The sequence below is a fragment of the Triticum dicoccoides genome, chromosome 3B (assembly GCF_002162155.2).
Source record: "Triticum dicoccoides isolate Atlit2015 ecotype Zavitan chromosome 3B, WEW_v2.0, whole genome shotgun sequence".
NCBI classification, from domain to species: Eukaryota; Viridiplantae; Streptophyta; class Magnoliopsida; order Poales; family Poaceae; genus Triticum; species Triticum dicoccoides.
Window position 1 is genome coordinate 207,779,900 of NC_041385.1, and position 7,691 is coordinate 207,787,590.

Below are 7,691 nucleotides of genomic sequence, written 5' to 3' on the forward strand. Positions count from 1 at the left end.
TTCATCCAGAGGCAGCATCGAGCGGCTTTAGTTAGCAGCAGTAGCGAAGGAATCGCTCGATCGGGTTCAGTTAACAGCCATCGATCGATCGCTCGGGTTCAGTAACGCGTAGCCTGCAGTGCAATCGCTCGGGTTCAGTTATGTAACACCCCAAAAACTTAACCATGTTTTGTTTATTAAAATTTTGCCAGGAAAATTAAATTTGTATTTTCTCGGTTTATGTTTTGATTTCAGAACCCCACTTTTCTTTAATATTGTGAAGTTTTCAACCCAAGTGAAAACTTTTCAAAAATGTTGTTGGACTTGTATACCCTCTCTTGAATCATTTCTTTTATCAGAGGAATTCTTTATATGATTATTTTCCCTGAACTTTATTTCTCTTGAAAATGATTTTCATGAGCTTTAGAGCCACTTTTGCACTACAACCCTTTGATAAATTCATTTAAAAATCCCACCAAAATTTGGGGATGACATATGATGCCCCTAAATCACTTTTATGCAAAAATATCCTTTAGTCATTTGGAGATTTTGAGCTTTACCCCAAGTTTTCAAATCTAGTCCAGTTGCACTTTTGCACTACAACCTATTTAAATATTCCTTTAAAACTTCCACCAAATTTAGGGGATGTTAGTAGGAGTATATTATTCATCTTTGTGCAAAAACGCACTAATGTTCTTTGAAAAGTTTGAGCAAATCATCCTCTTTTGCTCTATGGTCCAGTTTGGCATTTTCTACTGCAACCCCATTTTATTTTGCTCTATTGCCCATGATTCTTTCTCCTTCTTATAGTCCTCCCTACAAAACCCTTAAGTCCAGGAGAATGGACCCATTGGAGTATTTTTGGTCCATGAAATGATAGCTTTTAGTTTCTGTCCAGAGTTGGTTTCTCAAAAACTTGCACTAACTAGTTTCTAGTTTTGCCAAACTAACCTTGCCACCATCACCTACATCTAAAGATACTATGATCTGGAGTTTTTGGCCACCCCAAGAGTTGCCGAGATGCCCTTGGCATTCTGTCAAACACCTTGAGTGCATGAACAGATTTGGCATGATTTTTAGTTTGCATTGTGAACTTGATCCTCTGACCCAACAAGCTTGTCCACTGATCTCCTTGCAAACCCTAGCCTAGACCTGGTAATCCCCAGCCCCACCCAAGCCTCCTGGCATGCCTTGGCATTTAGCCGAATACTTGGCGTGCGTGCGCTGGGCGCGCCCAGAGCGCACGTTTTGCACGTGCGCGCACCGAGTCGCCGCGTACCACTGCCGCCTCCCCGCGCCCATTCTGGTCCCTTCCCGCTCACAGCCAGTGCGCCCCGACTCCTCCCTCGCTGCAGAGCCGCCCTCGCCCCATCCTGGCACCGTACAACGCCACCACCGCAAGCCGCCACCGCCGCCCGGACAGCCCCTGCCATGGACGGCGCCGCCCAAGCCCCAACCGCGCGCCAGCTGCCCCCTGGAGCAGCTCAAGCTCATCCGCAGGCTCGTCTGCTAGCGCACGTTGCCGCCACGTCGCCCTGCAGCAATAGAACGGCGGTTCGCCGTCGAGCTTATCCTCGGCCGCCGTGGAACCGACCTAATCGCGCTATAAACGGAACCCCCGAGCTCGTCCGACCCTCAGGCAACATCCTACCATCCCACTAGTGCGCCCCACGGCTAGCAAGCGACGGCGGGAAGCCTTCTTCCTCGCCTCCGACCAGTTCGGCCGCCGCTACTCTCCGGCTCCGTTCATTGCGAGCAGGCCCGCCCCCGTCCATCTAGCACCACCACCCGACTCCCCTTGACCGTGCGGAGCTTCCCAGCCTCTCAAACACGACTGGAACCACCGTAGCCCAGACCCCCAAATCCTTCCGAAGCCACCTCCGCCGCGGAGCTCGCCGCCGGCGACTCCCGTCGTCCCCGCCAGCCTGTCGACCACCGGGAGGACCGCCCTGGACTTGCGGATCCATCCCCGCCCTCAAAACCCCACGAGGAGCCGCCGTTCGCCGGCGTTGATCGCCGGAGCCCCGCCTCCGCTCGGGCAGAGGAGAAAGGAGGGAGGGGCGACTGGTCAAACCTGACTAGTGGGCCCAAGGGACCCACTGTCAGTGACCACGGGCCGGTCCACGCTGGCATAAGTGGAGGCATAAACTCAAAGTACGTCTCCTACGTGTATCTATTCGGAACGTTTTTTTTCTTTTTCAGTTTTATTTAAAAACAGAAATTTGACTAAACTCTGACTGGCTATAACTTTTTAAATAAAACTCCAAATGAGTTGATTCTTTTTCCTACCTTTCTCAAATTTTGTCTAGTTTATTTTCATATTTATTTGAAAAAAATTCAGACAACTTTTTTGTACTGTTTTGAAACTATGGGTTAATTTGAATATTTTCAAAAATAGGATTTTGAAGAAGAAGAAAACTTTCAAAAAGTTTTGGAATGCACCCTGCCTCTCCACAACTTGAAGGCAAGCATTCTGAACTCTAGCATAATTTTTTTTGTGTGTTGTTTGATACGATTACAACACCACCTTGACATGAGGCATTCGTTATTTTATGTGATGATACGATCATACGCATGAATGCATAATGAAGATTTCTTGCTGTTGGAAATGGTTATGCTTGTGATAGCTACCATCCTCGTGTGTCTTTAATACCTACCGGAAGGAAGCCGGGAAAGTCGTTGTCTTGGGTAGACACGAGCTTGTCCCTAGTTCCTCATCGAGACGATTGTGTCCGGTATGGCATGACGGGGTATGATGAGTGGTGATTCTGTTTGTTGGTTGAAAATACATTTATTATGCTAATCATGCAGGGAATACTTAAACCTCCTGAGTCGACCATAGATCGAGTCTTGTTCCAGTAACTCCCATACTTGTTTCGTACTACCACTTGTCCCTGCCGCAGGTAGGGTGCAGTTCAGTAAATTGTAACCCCTTTCTTGGGAAACACCGTACAGAGAGGCCATGGTGGAAGATACTGGCTGCATCCGGTAGGCAAGCCACCTGGTCCGGGGGCATAGGTGTTTCCGGTTGGGACCGAGAGGGGGGCACCCCTTAGTAGCGCGCGGTATAAATTTGATCCCATGCTAATCGAGGTTGTAGCCTCCCCACTTAGAGTTTTGCTTGACAGGTGTCGTGCATGATTCCAGACACTGGTAAGTTAAGCTGGTGTGTGCGAGTCAGGTGTGTTTTCAATTAAAAGACCGTAAATGGAATTAGTCCCGATGGACTAAAGGAATCCGTTACTCGTGGGTAAAGAGTACACCCTCTGTAGAGGTCATATCTATTCGAATAGCCGTGTCCATGGTTAAGGACTACAGTCTGGGATGGGTCAAGTGTCGGTCTTAGTGGCGGTCTCCAAAGGAGAAATTGTTAAACCAGAACATGGATCATGAATTGTGACTTGTGATGATTATGATTATCATTATTATGGACTAACCCATTATATTACTTGAATTATTGAGTATCCCTGGGACGGTTCTACCTCCTGGATATTCACTGTGATTATTTTCATATAAGCGCTTTATGTGGTGTCGATGAGACGCCCGACTTTGGCATGCTTGTTATTTATTTACTTTATAAGCCCTTTATGTGGTGTCGCACAGACGCCTGTGGCATGTTCGTTACTTGTTTCTCTTATAAGCACTTTATGTGGTGTCGCTCAGACACCCGACTGTGGCATGCTGTTATTTATTTACTTTATAAGCCCTTTATGTGGTGTCGCTCAGACGCCCGACTGATGCATGCTTTACGTTATTGTATTTTCGAGGCGTCGCTTCAGACACCTGATCGGTGCATTCTATTTCTACTCTCTGATTGCATAGTCATGTTTTATCTAAATAACTTGTTTACGTGCACTAAGAATTTTATTTTATGACTAACGTTGTGATCATAGAATACTTCAGTGCATGATTATCATTTGTTATGTTATACCCGTGTTCATAATGTTTGCGAGTACATTCAGAGTACTCACTGGCTTGTCCCTGGCTATTGTCTTGGCCAGATTTCTTGCTTGGAGAGGAGCATTGCGATGACAGCCCCGGAACCTAAGCAATGGTGATAGCAGCCTCGCGAAGATAGGAGTTATCCAGGCCAGCTATTCCTGTGGGAAATGGAGTCCCATAGACGCTGAAAGACAACAAACCGCTTCCACCATCAGCCACTAGAAGCCAATTATTGTACTCATGGGCCAGAATGGTCTTGTACTACATATTTTGTATTTTGCTTGGGATGTCTGCATCAACTTGGTGCCTCATCAGCTAACAGTAATCCTGGGGCTGGTGAGCACAAGGACCATTTTCTGGGAAATTAATACCCCAAAAATCCGGTCCTGGCAAACTTGGTATCAGAGCCGAGCTGACCATTGGCTAATCCTATCTTAGCCAGGTCGAAAAATCTAGGTTAACCAAACCACCAGACCTTAAGCTAACCCCAGCCAAGCTTCTCGTGCAAGATAGCCACACAGTGACCCCGACACTTTTGGCAGTCGATGCCCAACCTCTCAGCCTAGCCTGTCGATCACGCGCTAGTGACTGACACCTAAATTGTCTCATTCGCAAGCGTGCGAAGGAAGACTCCGTCCCATTTTTCTATAAAAAGGGCACGCTAGCCTCAACACAGCACATCACAGCCTCTTCCCCAAACCAAGCTATAATGCCTAGCCCCATTGTTCACAATGAGACCACAACAACCAACCTTGGAGGTTTTGTGACCGTGCTAGCAAACCTCACCCGCCGTGCCTTTGCATTAGAAGAGCCCCATGAATATGTTGTGGATCAAAGGCCCATGAGCGGTGAGAGCCATCAATTCTGGGCCACAGTACACGTCTATGGTAGGGGTCTATCACCAGAACGCCCCTACAGGTTCACCGGAAGGACAACTTCCTTTGAGACACAAGCCATCCAATTAGCTTCTCGAGAGGCTATTGTTCAACTCCGGCACTTGTCGCCCAGAGTTAACTGTCGCTCGTTCTACTACTACCCCAGCCGTGACGGGTATGGTAGGCCACCCCAGGTTGCCAACAGAGATCATGAGACGGATCCTGCATTGTTGCATCTAGTGGGCTATGAAAGTGCACTAGAGGATCTGTTCGATCAAATCACCCTCGATCTGATCGCAGCTCGTGGAGAACTGGTTCGCCGAGCCCTGGCGAGAGGAGAAGATGAGCCCGGCGCCGACAACCCAGTCATGCTATTCGGACAACCGATCGAGTCCTTGAGATCAGCCCCAGCCATCGACCAAAATACTTTGATGTCCCCAGAAGTGCTTCGTCGCCTTTTTGGAACACGCTCCAACGGGATTGTGGCCAACAATCCCCGGGATGGTCATCATCGCTACCCCGACCCTGCAGCCCCTCAACCCCCTCCAGCTAATCCTGATGGTGAAACCCATGGAGAAGCCTCAGCGTCCACAAGGCATGCCCGCTTAGATATTAACGAGGTAGACAAAGTCACTCGAGTAGTACCGAGTCTTAGTATGTCCACGCCCTGTAATTGTGTGATCTTGTATCGCCGTAATTAAATGATGTTTGCTTGTGCGCCCCCATTTTAAATAGTAGCCATGCATAAGTATGTTGGTGTACGATTGCATTTTTAATCCGGGCGTAGCTACCAAAAACCAACCCCGACGACTCAAAGTTTGTGCTATGAGTAAACTATTTGGTTTCAGCAAATAGGAATTATATTCCTATTTTCAAAACAACCCTTAGGAAATCTCGAGGACGAGATTTTTCTTAAGGGGGGTAGTGTTGTAACACCCCAAAAATTTAACCATGTTTTGTTTATTAAAATTTTGCCAGGAAAATTAATTTTTTTTCTGGGTTTATGTTTTGATTTCAGAACCCCTCTTTTCTTTAATATTGTGAAGTTTTCACCCCAAGTGAAAACTTTTCAAACATGTTGTTGGACTTGTATACCCTCTCTTGAATAATTTCTTTTATCAGTGGAATTATTTATATGATTATTTTCCCTGAACTTTATTTCTCTTGAAAATGATTTTCATAAGCTTTAGAGCCACTTTTGCACTACAACCCTTTGATAAATTCATTTAAAAATCCCACCAAAATTTGGGGATGACATATGATGCCCCTAAATCACTTTTATGCAAAAATATCCTTTAGTCATTTGGAGATTTTGAGCTTTACCCCAAGTTTTCAAATCTGGTCCAGTTGCACTTTTGCACTACAACATATTTAAATATTCCTTTAAAACTTCCACCAAATTTAGGGGATGTTAGTAGGAGTATATTATTCATCTTTGTGCAAAAACCCACTAATGTTCTTTGAAAAGTTTGAGCAAATCATCCTCTTTTGATCTCTGGTCCAGTTTGGCATTTTCTACTGCAACCCCATTTTATTTTGCTCTGTTGCCCATGATTCTTTCTCTTGCTTATAGTCCTCCCTGCAAAACCCTGAAGTCCAGGAGAATGGACCCATTGGAGTATTTTTGGTCCATGAAATGATAGCTTTTAGTTTCTGTCCAGAGTTGGTTTTCTCAAAAACTTGCACTAACTAGTTTCTAGTTTTGCCAAACTAACCTTGCCACCATCACCTACATCTAAAGAGACTATGATCTGGAGTTTTTGGCCACCCCAGAGTTGCCTAGATGCCCTTGGCATTCCGTCAAACACCTTGAGTGCATGAACAGATTTGGCATGATTTTTAGTTTGCATTGTGAACTTGATCCTCTAACCCAACAAGCTTGTCCACTGATCTCCTTGCAAACCCTAGCCTAGACCTGGTAATCCCCAGCCCCACCCAAGCCTCCTGGAATGCCTTGGCATTTTGCCGAACACTTGGCGTGCGTGCGCTGGGCGCGCCCAGAGTGCACGTTTTGCACGCGCGCTCACCGAGTCGCCGCGTCCCACTGCCGCCTCCCCGCGCTCGTTCTGCTCCCTTCCCGCTCACAGCCAGCGCGCCCCGACTCCCCCCTCGCTGCAGAGCCGCCCTGGCCCCCTCCTAGCGCCCTACAGCGCCACCACCACAAGCCGCCACCGCCGCCCCGATAGCCCCTGCCATGGACGGCGCCGCCCGAGCCACAGCCGCGCGCTAGCTGCCCCCTGGAGCAGCTCAAGCTCATCCACATGCTCGTCTCCTAGCGCACGTCGCCGCCACATTGCCCTGCAGCAACAGAACGGCAGTTCGCCGTCGAGCTTATCCTCGGCTGCCGCGAAACAGACCTAATCGCGCTATAAAAGGAACCCCCGATCTCGTCCGACCCTCAGGCAACCTCCTAGCATCACACTAGTGCGCCCCACGGCGAGCAAGCGACGGCGGGAAGCCTTCTTCGTCGCCTCCGGCCAGTTCGGCTGCCGCCACTCTCCGGCTCCGTTCGTCGCGAGCAGGCCCTCCCCCGTCCATCTAGCACCACCACCCGACTCCCCTTGACCGTGCGGAGCTGCCCAGCCTCTCAAACATGACCGGGAACCACCGTAGCCCAGACCCCCAAATCCTCCCGAAGCCACCTCCGCCGCGGAGCTTGCCGCTGGCGACTCCCTTCGTCCCCGCCAGCCTGTCGACCCCCGGGAGGACCGCCCTGGACTGGCGGATCCATCCCCTCCCTCAGAACTCCACGAGGAGCCGCCGTTCGCCGGCGTTGATCGCCGAAGCCCCGCCTCCGCTCGGGCAGAGGAGAAAGGAGGGAGGGGCGACTTGTCAAACCTGACCAGCGGACCCAAGGGACCCACTGTCAGTGACCACGGGCCGGTCCATGCTGGC